Raw genomic sequence first — 9,217 nt, forward strand, 5'->3', positions numbered from 1 at the left:
CAGCAGCTTTCACTCTCCCTCTTACAGCAGCGAGAGGATCAGAGTGGAAGCAGAGGGTGCTAAGAATCTCTGGGTACGACCAGGCTGCCATGCACGGAAACAGAATTTGGCCTGTTATAATGTACGATCACTCATCGGTGAAGACAGGATATTTGAGCTGGAAAAGGAATTAGAAAATGTGAATTGGAATATCATCAGTTTGGCTGAAACAAGAAGAAGAAATGAATCACTTATAAGTTTATCAAGAGGAAATCTGCTGTACGCCAATGGAAACAGTGAAAGGAGTGAAGGTGGAGTTGGGTTTCTGGTCCACAAAGATTTTAAAAACAACATTTTGGAATTCAAAAGTACATCACCAAGGGTGTTAAGACTAATACTCAAGATTTCGAAGAGGTACAAGCTAAAGATTATAATGATTTATGCACCAATATCGAGCCATGATGATGAAGAGGTTGAAGAAATGTAAACCGAAATTGAGAGTCTTCTAGATGAGCAGAAAACCCACTACAGTATTATTATGGGGAACTTCAATGCTAAGGTTGGAAAAAGGCAAAACAGTGCAGAAAGAGGAACTATAGGAAATTTTGGAATTGGTGAAAGAAATAAAACAGGTGAAAGACTTGTGGAATTTGCAGAATCTCAAGGACTGTCAATAATGAACACTTTTTTCAAGAAAATGGTGAACAGAAAGTGGACATGGAAGAGTCCAAATGGATTAACAACTAATGAAATCGACTTCATCCTCACTAACAGAAGATATATTGTGAATGATGTTACCATCCATAATAAGGTAAATATTGGAAGTGATCACAGAATGGTAAGATGTACACTTGATATAGATGTAGGAAATGAAAGGAAAAACTGACTCGAGTAAATAATACAAAGGTCTTTGAGATAACAGAAGAGGAGAAAAAGCAGTATGTACTGGAACTTAAAAACAAGTTTGAGCTTCTGCAGACTGCTCAGGACCAAGATATCGACGAGGAATATTACAATTTTCTGAAAGTGACAAAGCCCAAGAAACCTATAGGGAAACAGAAATCCAAAGAAGAAAAAATTAGTCAAGAAACACTTGTCATGATGAACCAAAGACGACAAATGAAGAGCAAGAAAAACACTGACAGGGAGAAAATTGAGTATACTTAGTTATGCAAAGCCATTAGAAAGAGATTCAGAGAGGACATAAGACGATTTAACACAAAAAAAGTAGAACAAGCATTAAGGGAAAACAAAGGATTTAAATCAGCAACCATGAGCAGTAATACAGAAAGACAAATGATACTGAAACTGAAGAATAGCGATGGTGTACTTATAAACAGCAGAGAAGGCATAATTCAAATAGCAGAAGACTACTATAGAGAATTATACAAGGAATGAGGGAATGATACCAGCCGTGGGGAAGATGGATTGCAAAGTAGCAACACATACGACACCCGATATTCTTCTTGATGTGGTAGAACATGCATTGAAGAAAATGAAGAATCGGAAAGCCCCGGGGGATGATGAAGTTACTGTAGAGTTGTTAAAATTGGGAGGAAGAGTCATGACACAAAAACCGGCAAGACTCTTCACAAAATGCATTAGAAAAGGTGTGATGCCTAAGAAGTGGAATAATGCAATCATAGTTTTGCTGCATAAGAAAGGATCTAAATCAGAAATTGGAAATTATAGACCAATTAGCTTGTTATCCCACATCTACATATTATAATAGACCAATTATCCCACATCTATCATTATAGACCAATTAGCTTGTTATTTCACAAGGGTCATTACTAACAGATTAGAAAGAATATTTGATGAGAATCAACCGAAAGAGCAAGCTGGAATTGGTGGATTATGAAAAGGCATTTGACTCCATAGAGCATAAGGCAATGTTTCGGACACTGGAAAGACAAGGCATACATACCACATATATTATGATTTTGAAGAAAATATATAAGAGTGCTACCTCCTTTATTAGACTAGACAAAGAGAGTAGCAAATTTAAAATCGAGAAAGGAGTTCGACAAGGACACTACAATATCTCTGAAGCTGTGTACTGCTGCCCTTGAGGAAGTTTCAGAAGATTAGACTTGTCGCAGAAAGGAGTCAATGTGAACGGAGAGTACCTAAACCATTTACGATTCGCAGATGACATTGTGGTTATAAGCCACGATCCCAAAGAATTAGAGGAAAATCTTAATCATTATGCACAGCTAGTAAGGATTTTGGACTAAAGATGAATATGGCTAAAACAAAAGTGAGTGCCCAAGTGAAACTTGGGTGAGTGCCCGAGTGAAAATTGGGCACTCACCCAAGTGAAACTTGGGCACTCACCAAAAGAATGGAAGAGAAGCTGAGAACTACACAGCGAAGAATGGAACGAATTATATTGGGAATCAGACTGTTAGATAAGAAGAGAAACACATGGATTAGGCAGAAAACTCAAGTAAAGGACATTCTTATCAAAACTAAAGAACTAAAATGGTCTTGGGCAGAACACATAGCTCGAAGACATGATGACAGATGGACTAAGAAAATAACAGAATGGTACCCAAGAGGAGCTAGAAGAAAACCTGGAAGACAAAGGCGGAGATGGATAGATGAAATTCATGAGATTTTGGGTAGTAAATGGATGGTCATTGCTCAAAACAGAAGGAACTGGAATGTTGCTGGAGAGGCCTTCATCCTGCAGTGGATTGAAAACGGTTGATGATGATGATCTCCAAAAAAAACTAAATATTATTTTTCTTTTCTTTTCTCACTCTGGATCATCTTTCCTGAACCTTAATTTCGACAGGCAATGAGAGAGAGAGAAAACAAAAATTAACTAGGGAATCCCTGGTATGTCCTAGACCAATTGCATTCTTCCTTTTGACATTTGACCTTACATAATCACGACAAAGTTTGTATACCCAAGATATAACTGTGTGAGGTGAGAAAAGTAATAATGTCTGCTCAATAATGGTCATATTATGTTTAAAAGTTCTGGTACTGATCTCTCTTTTTTTTCTGCTTTCTGAAAAATAACTTTTGTTTCTGCCTGAAAGCTATAATTATGATGAAGTAAATTCTCTTTTCTGTGTTTCTGCCTTCATCATTTAATACGCTGTGCTTGTTGCATCATCCAAAACACAATCTCTGACAAACACAATGATAGAGTCTAATGAAATCAATCCTTTCTTTACCCCTTAAAGGTCTAACTCTCCTTAGGCTTGATCCATGAGCTGAAGGGTCGGGAAATGCTAGGAGTTTAGTACATACACCAATGCTAGCAGTTTAGTAAATAAATTTGATGAATTTGAGGTATTGCTCAAAACATCAAAGGCAGATATTGTTGGGATATCAGAGACGTGGTGTCACACAGATATAAGGGATGCAGAACTGGAATTTGGGGGAGTACAACATCTACAGAAAGGATAGACAGGATAGGAAGGGGGTAGGGGTTATGCTATTAGTTAAGAAACACATAAAAACCAAGGAAGTGAAGCCAGTCGACATCGCTGGACAGTGCAGTGTTGGGTCAGTTTGGTGTGACATAAGCATTAGGAGATCATAATTGAGAGTAGGAGTGTGCTATAGGCCTAATGACTCTGAAGAGTATAATAAGAAACTGTACAGGGAAATAGAGGGGGCCAGTAAATCAGAAGCCGACCGGGCTAGCCGAGTGGGTAAAGTACCTGCCCGGCAACCCAAAGGTCGCGGGTTCGATTCCCGCCTCGGGCTTGGATCACTGTACTGCAAAAACCTTTGGAGGTGCAATATGGCCACAGAAGCCGATGCGCCAACAACTACCAAATCAAAAAAAAAAAACAAAAAAAAACCAGTAAATCAGAGAGTCTTATAACGGGAGATTTTAATTTCTCAGATATTGACTGGAATTTGGGGGCTGGTCACTCACACACTAGCAGGGCTTTTGTGGATTTATTGGATGATTGTTTTCTACATCAGCATGTTCGGGAGGCAACTAGAGGGAGTAATACACTTGATTTGATTATCAGCAGTGATTCTTCATGCATTAAGAATCTGCAGATAAATGAACCACTAGGTGGCAGTGATCACACAGTGTGCTGAAGTGGGATTTACTCAAAGAGGTAACTACCATTAGGGGTAAAGGGAAGGGCTATTGCTTCCGTAAAGGCGACTACGATGGACTGAGACAGTATTTAAATTCTATACAGTGGGACCAGCTGATGATGTTACCAACAGCAAATTACTGTTGAGTTGCAAATTCAAAATGGGAAGCATTCAAAGAACTTATCTTGGAAGCTACTAGGCTTTACATACCAACTAAGAAATATTGTTTAAGGTTTAGGCCTAAATGGATGTCAGATGAACTAACAAGGCATATGGCAGAGAAGAAAAATGCATGGGATACTTACAAATTAACACATGACACAGAAACCTATGATAGATACAAGTTGATATGCAACCAAGTTACCAAGGAGGTTAGGCAGGCAAAGGCAGATTATAGAGAAATCCTTGGCAAGGGATGCAAAGAAAAACAGCAAAGAGTTCTTTACTTATGTAAACTCTAGAAGGAAGGGGATGAATCAGATTGGTCCACTTGATATCGATGATTCAACTGTTGATGATCGTGCTCAGGTAGCTAACAAACTAAATGAATATTTTGCATCGACATTCACACATGAGGAGTTATTCAGTGAGGGGAATGCCAGAGGTGTATTCAACTCTAGCAGTAAGCTACAGAATCTTGAATTAACTGGGGGTAAAGTGGAGGAGAAACTGTTGAAGATAAACACAAGAAAGGCACCTGGGGTGGATGGGATCTATCCAGTTATATTAAAGGAGGCAGCAAAGGAAGTAAGCAAACCCTTAGCCATAATTATGAGAGCTTCCTTGGACTCAGGGGAGGTACCCATAGACTGGAAATGTGCAAATGTGACCCCAATTCACAAAGGAGGATCAAAGGCTGACACAAGTAATTATAGACCTGTGAGCTTAACTTCTGTTCCAGGAAAATTAATGGAGGCACTGGTTAAAGAAGCACTGCAGGATCATTTAGACAAGACTTCAGTTATAGCTCGGACACAGCATGGTTTTGTTAAGGGGAAGTCTTGCCTGACCAATTTGATTGGATACTATGATGCAGTCACAAAAGAACTGGATGCAGGGAATAGCTTTGATATTATATACTTGGATCTTAGAAAGGCTTTTGATACTGTTGCACATGGAAGACTGCTACACAAATTGGAGCAGTGTGACATTGGAGGCAAATTGCTGCTATGGGTAAAGGGGTGGTTGGGGGGGAGAAGACAGAGAGTGGTAATCAATGGACACTGCTCGTCTTGGACTAATGTTATTAGTGGAGTCCCTTAGGGCTCCATGTTGGGTCCATTATTGTTTTCTGTATTTATAAATGATATTGATGATGGTATATCAAGCTTAATGTCCAAGTTTGCAGACGATACAAAGGTTGGCAGGGTTGTCAAGGGCACTACCGACAATATGCTGCTGCAACAGGATCTGGAAAGGTTGAGCCGATCGGCTGAGAGGTGGTAAATGAAGTTTAACATTGACAAATGTAAAGTACTACACATGGGAAACAGCAACCCCAGAGCAACGTATCAACTCTGTGGTACTACACTGACAATGGTAGAGAATGAAAGGGACTTGGGGGTGGTTGTGCAGGGAGATATGTAGTTCTCTGAGCAGTGGAGACAGGCTGCAAGAGTAGCTCATGGAGTATTGTCAATGATATACAGGAATTTTTCCAGCAGGGATAAGGAGGTGATTATTCCCTTGTATAAGGCAATGGTCAGGCCACACCTACAGTACTGTATATAGGTCTGGAGGCCTCATTTCAAGAAGGATGTAGAGCTGCTGGAATGAGTACAAAGAAGGGCAACAAGATTAGTGAATGGAACAAAGGGGTGCTCTTACGAAGAAAGGCTTAAGTTTTGCAAATTACAATGTCTGGAGACTAGGCACCAGCGAGGTGATCTGATAGAGGTGTATAAAGCCTTGAATGGTTTGAGCATGCTCAATGCTGATGGGATTCTTCCTCTTGCTCAGAATGATCACCTGAGAGGACATAAATTCAAAGTGAGGAAAGACAGATGTAGGATAGACGTGCGGAAATTTGCCTTTAGCCAGAGGGTGGTTGGTTGGTGGAACAGATTTCCATCCCTTATAGTGGAGGTCGATAGCCTAAATAAGTTTGAGGCTCAGCTGGACAGGTATTTTGAACGAACAGAGGGGTGAAGTGGAAGTGGTTTTTTTTTTTTTTTTTTGGCTGATGCTGCATAAGCTTGCTTTCTTGCATCAAATGCCTCTACTATGCTAATGCTAATGCTAATGCTAAGTGACAGCCCCTGGCTTCCAAACTGAAGCGTTGCACCTTAGCAACCCTCAAATCTTCTTGTTTTTGAATTGGTGGTAGGATAGTTCGTTCTGTAATATTAAAAATGCCTGAAGTGAATCTATAAAGAGTCAACATGGTAGAGGCAGAAATGGAAGCATTTGTCTTTTAGGCAGAAATGGCCCAGCTGATGAGCTCAGTGATTTCCACCATTCATAATGAAACAACTGTTCTGAGGAATTCAGTTTACGCAGCGACACGAAGGGTCTGGTCATTTCACAGATGTACATCCCGTGTTTCACTTGACACAGTTCAACATAGGTTTGACAAAACTGCAAAATATTTCTAGGGTCACCATTCCCAGAACACATTATTCAATCTATAAACATAAAAAAACTGTCACACTTGCGCCTTTCCTGTTCCAAAAAAAAAAAAAAAAATTTTTTCCCCTTTTGTTTTTAATCCCTCCAGGCATCTCTGAGTAAACCAGTTAAATCAAACATTTGATCACTGTTTTGTGGGCCATCCTCGAGGCGAGGGGGCTAGCATCCACTGTATTGTTTGCTCTACTCCACTCGGCTGTTCTACTTGATCTGCACTTCCTCGTTCTTCACTACTTTGTTCTGGAGGTTCGTCACTCTGCATCTCCATTTCACAAAAGGGACTACTCTGTTCTGTTTCCACTCTTCTATCAGAAGCTGATTCGGGAATTATCACTTCATTTTCTGATGGGGGAATAAGGGTTACTACATCTGGGGGGTATGAATCACCTGACTGCGACTGCACAAATTATAACCATGTGACTGGGTTGGCATACGGGCAGTCTCGTCTGACTCCTCAGACTGCTCTATCTCTGATTGTCTATTCTGATTCCTATTTGGGAAACACATCAAAGGGATGGACACTGGAATAGTTACAGTTACAGTTGACTGTGATATCACAGGGGTGGGGTCTATTGGCGGGATCAAATCACACTCCTCCACTATGGGATCATCAAAGATCCGTGTTACTTTAGGCACTGTCTCTGCACATGTTCGGTCTGGTGGTTCACTATCTTCTAATTCTTCTATTCTAAGTTCAGAAAAAACTTTCCTATCAATTACTTTCGCCAATTTATCTACATGCACAACTTGTCTGTCCTTTCGGATATACAAATTCTGTATTTCATAATTGACCAGTGAGGTCTGACTGATCACTCGGTATGGGCCTGTACTCAAGCGAGCCAGTTTCTTGGTAGTTCCCACTTTCACTTTAGGTGTGAACAGATAAACAAGGCTTCCTACATGGATGTTATTATCTACTGCCACTGCGGCGCTTCATTATCCTTGCCTCTGCACTGCTTCTTCTAAATGTTCAGAAACAATTTCATTAAATTCTCCTAAGTCATGCATGCATCTGTTCCGAATAATTCTCGAAAGATGCGTATGAATGTCTCTTTGTATTGCCATAAGTCAGAGGGTAACACCAAATTTCTACCATAAATTAAAAAGTTGGGCGATTGCAGAATAGCACTGTGAGTTGCAGCATGATACACAATGACTGTTAGTGGAACCATCACACCCCAAATATGATTGGGCATTGCAAACCACATGGGACAAAATATTTGCTAGAGTATGATTCAATCGTTCAACTTTAGCATTGCACTGGGGGTGAAAAGAGGAAGTGTGAGCTGATGAATATTCAGTTTTTCATACACTTCTCAGACCGAGGAAGACATAAAGTTCATACCTTGATCAGTGAGAATGTATTTAGGTATTCCATGTCTCGTAATCACATTATTAATAAAAGCTGTAGCAACTTCCTCTGCATTTTGAGTCTGGAACGGGATCACCTCAGCATTACGAGTAAAATTATCCACTGCTAACAATAAATATTTATTTTCTCGCAAAGTCAATGGAAGAGGTCCGAGAATGTCCAGGGACATTCTTACCCAAGGCAAGTTGTCCACTGGAACTCTCATCAGGGCTGCTTTTGCCTTCGGGTTGTAACCCTTGCGTTCCATACAAGATGGGCATGACTCAACATAGTTCTTGACACACTCTATACATGCCTATCCAAAAAAATCTTTTCCGATTTTCTCCAATGTCTTCTGTAGCACAAAATGTCATCCACTTAGAACATTATCGTGGGATGACTTCAACACTTCTACCTTCAAACAGACTGGGACAACCAATTGTTCATTTGGCTCTTCATGTGTGGCTCCAGGATCAGATAAAGTGTAATGATATAGTATTCCTTCTTTAGTTAGATAGAAGAAATCTGGGATTTTCACTGATGCCTGGGGTATTCCTTCCAACTGTTCAATTAACTCTTGCAAAATTGGATCTTCTCTCTGCAGGGTTTTAATCAAAGTTCTGGTTTGTTGCTGGGGCATCACTAATGATTCCATGGTTACATCGGCTGATATGGGAGCAACTAACACAGTAGTTTTTGTTTCCTTTGACCCTTTCATTTTTTTCCTCTGCCTCTAACACAGGCCTCGAAAGAAAATCTGCATTTGAATGTACTTTACCTGGATGGTAAACAATTTTGTAATCAGACTCTTGTAATAACATGCTCAAGTGTGCAAGACAGGTGAAGGATTTTTCAGATGAAGCAGAGAACTCAACGATTGATGATCTGTTATCAGTGGGAAAGGGTTGGATACCAGACAAGGTCTGAACTGTGTTACTGTGAAAACAATAGCCAAAGCTTCCTTTTCCGTCGTACTATAGTTCTATTCCGATTTCTTCAACAGTCTAGAAGCATAGACAACTAGCTGCCTTAAATTTTCATCCATTTGTTATTCTAAACACGGAGGAATTGCATAGGATGAGGCATCAGCCAAAACAAGAAAAGGTTTAGTGAAATATAGGTAAACCAACAGAGGACGGGTTTTCAAAACAATTTTCAGCTGGTCAAAGGCCTCCTGAGTGG

The sequence above is a fragment of the Mastigoproctus giganteus genome, chromosome 9, assembly GCF_048544385.1.
Source record: "Mastigoproctus giganteus isolate SK-2022 chromosome 9, ASM4854438v1, whole genome shotgun sequence".
Classification (NCBI taxonomy): domain Eukaryota; kingdom Metazoa; phylum Arthropoda; class Arachnida; order Uropygi; family Thelyphonidae; genus Mastigoproctus; species Mastigoproctus giganteus.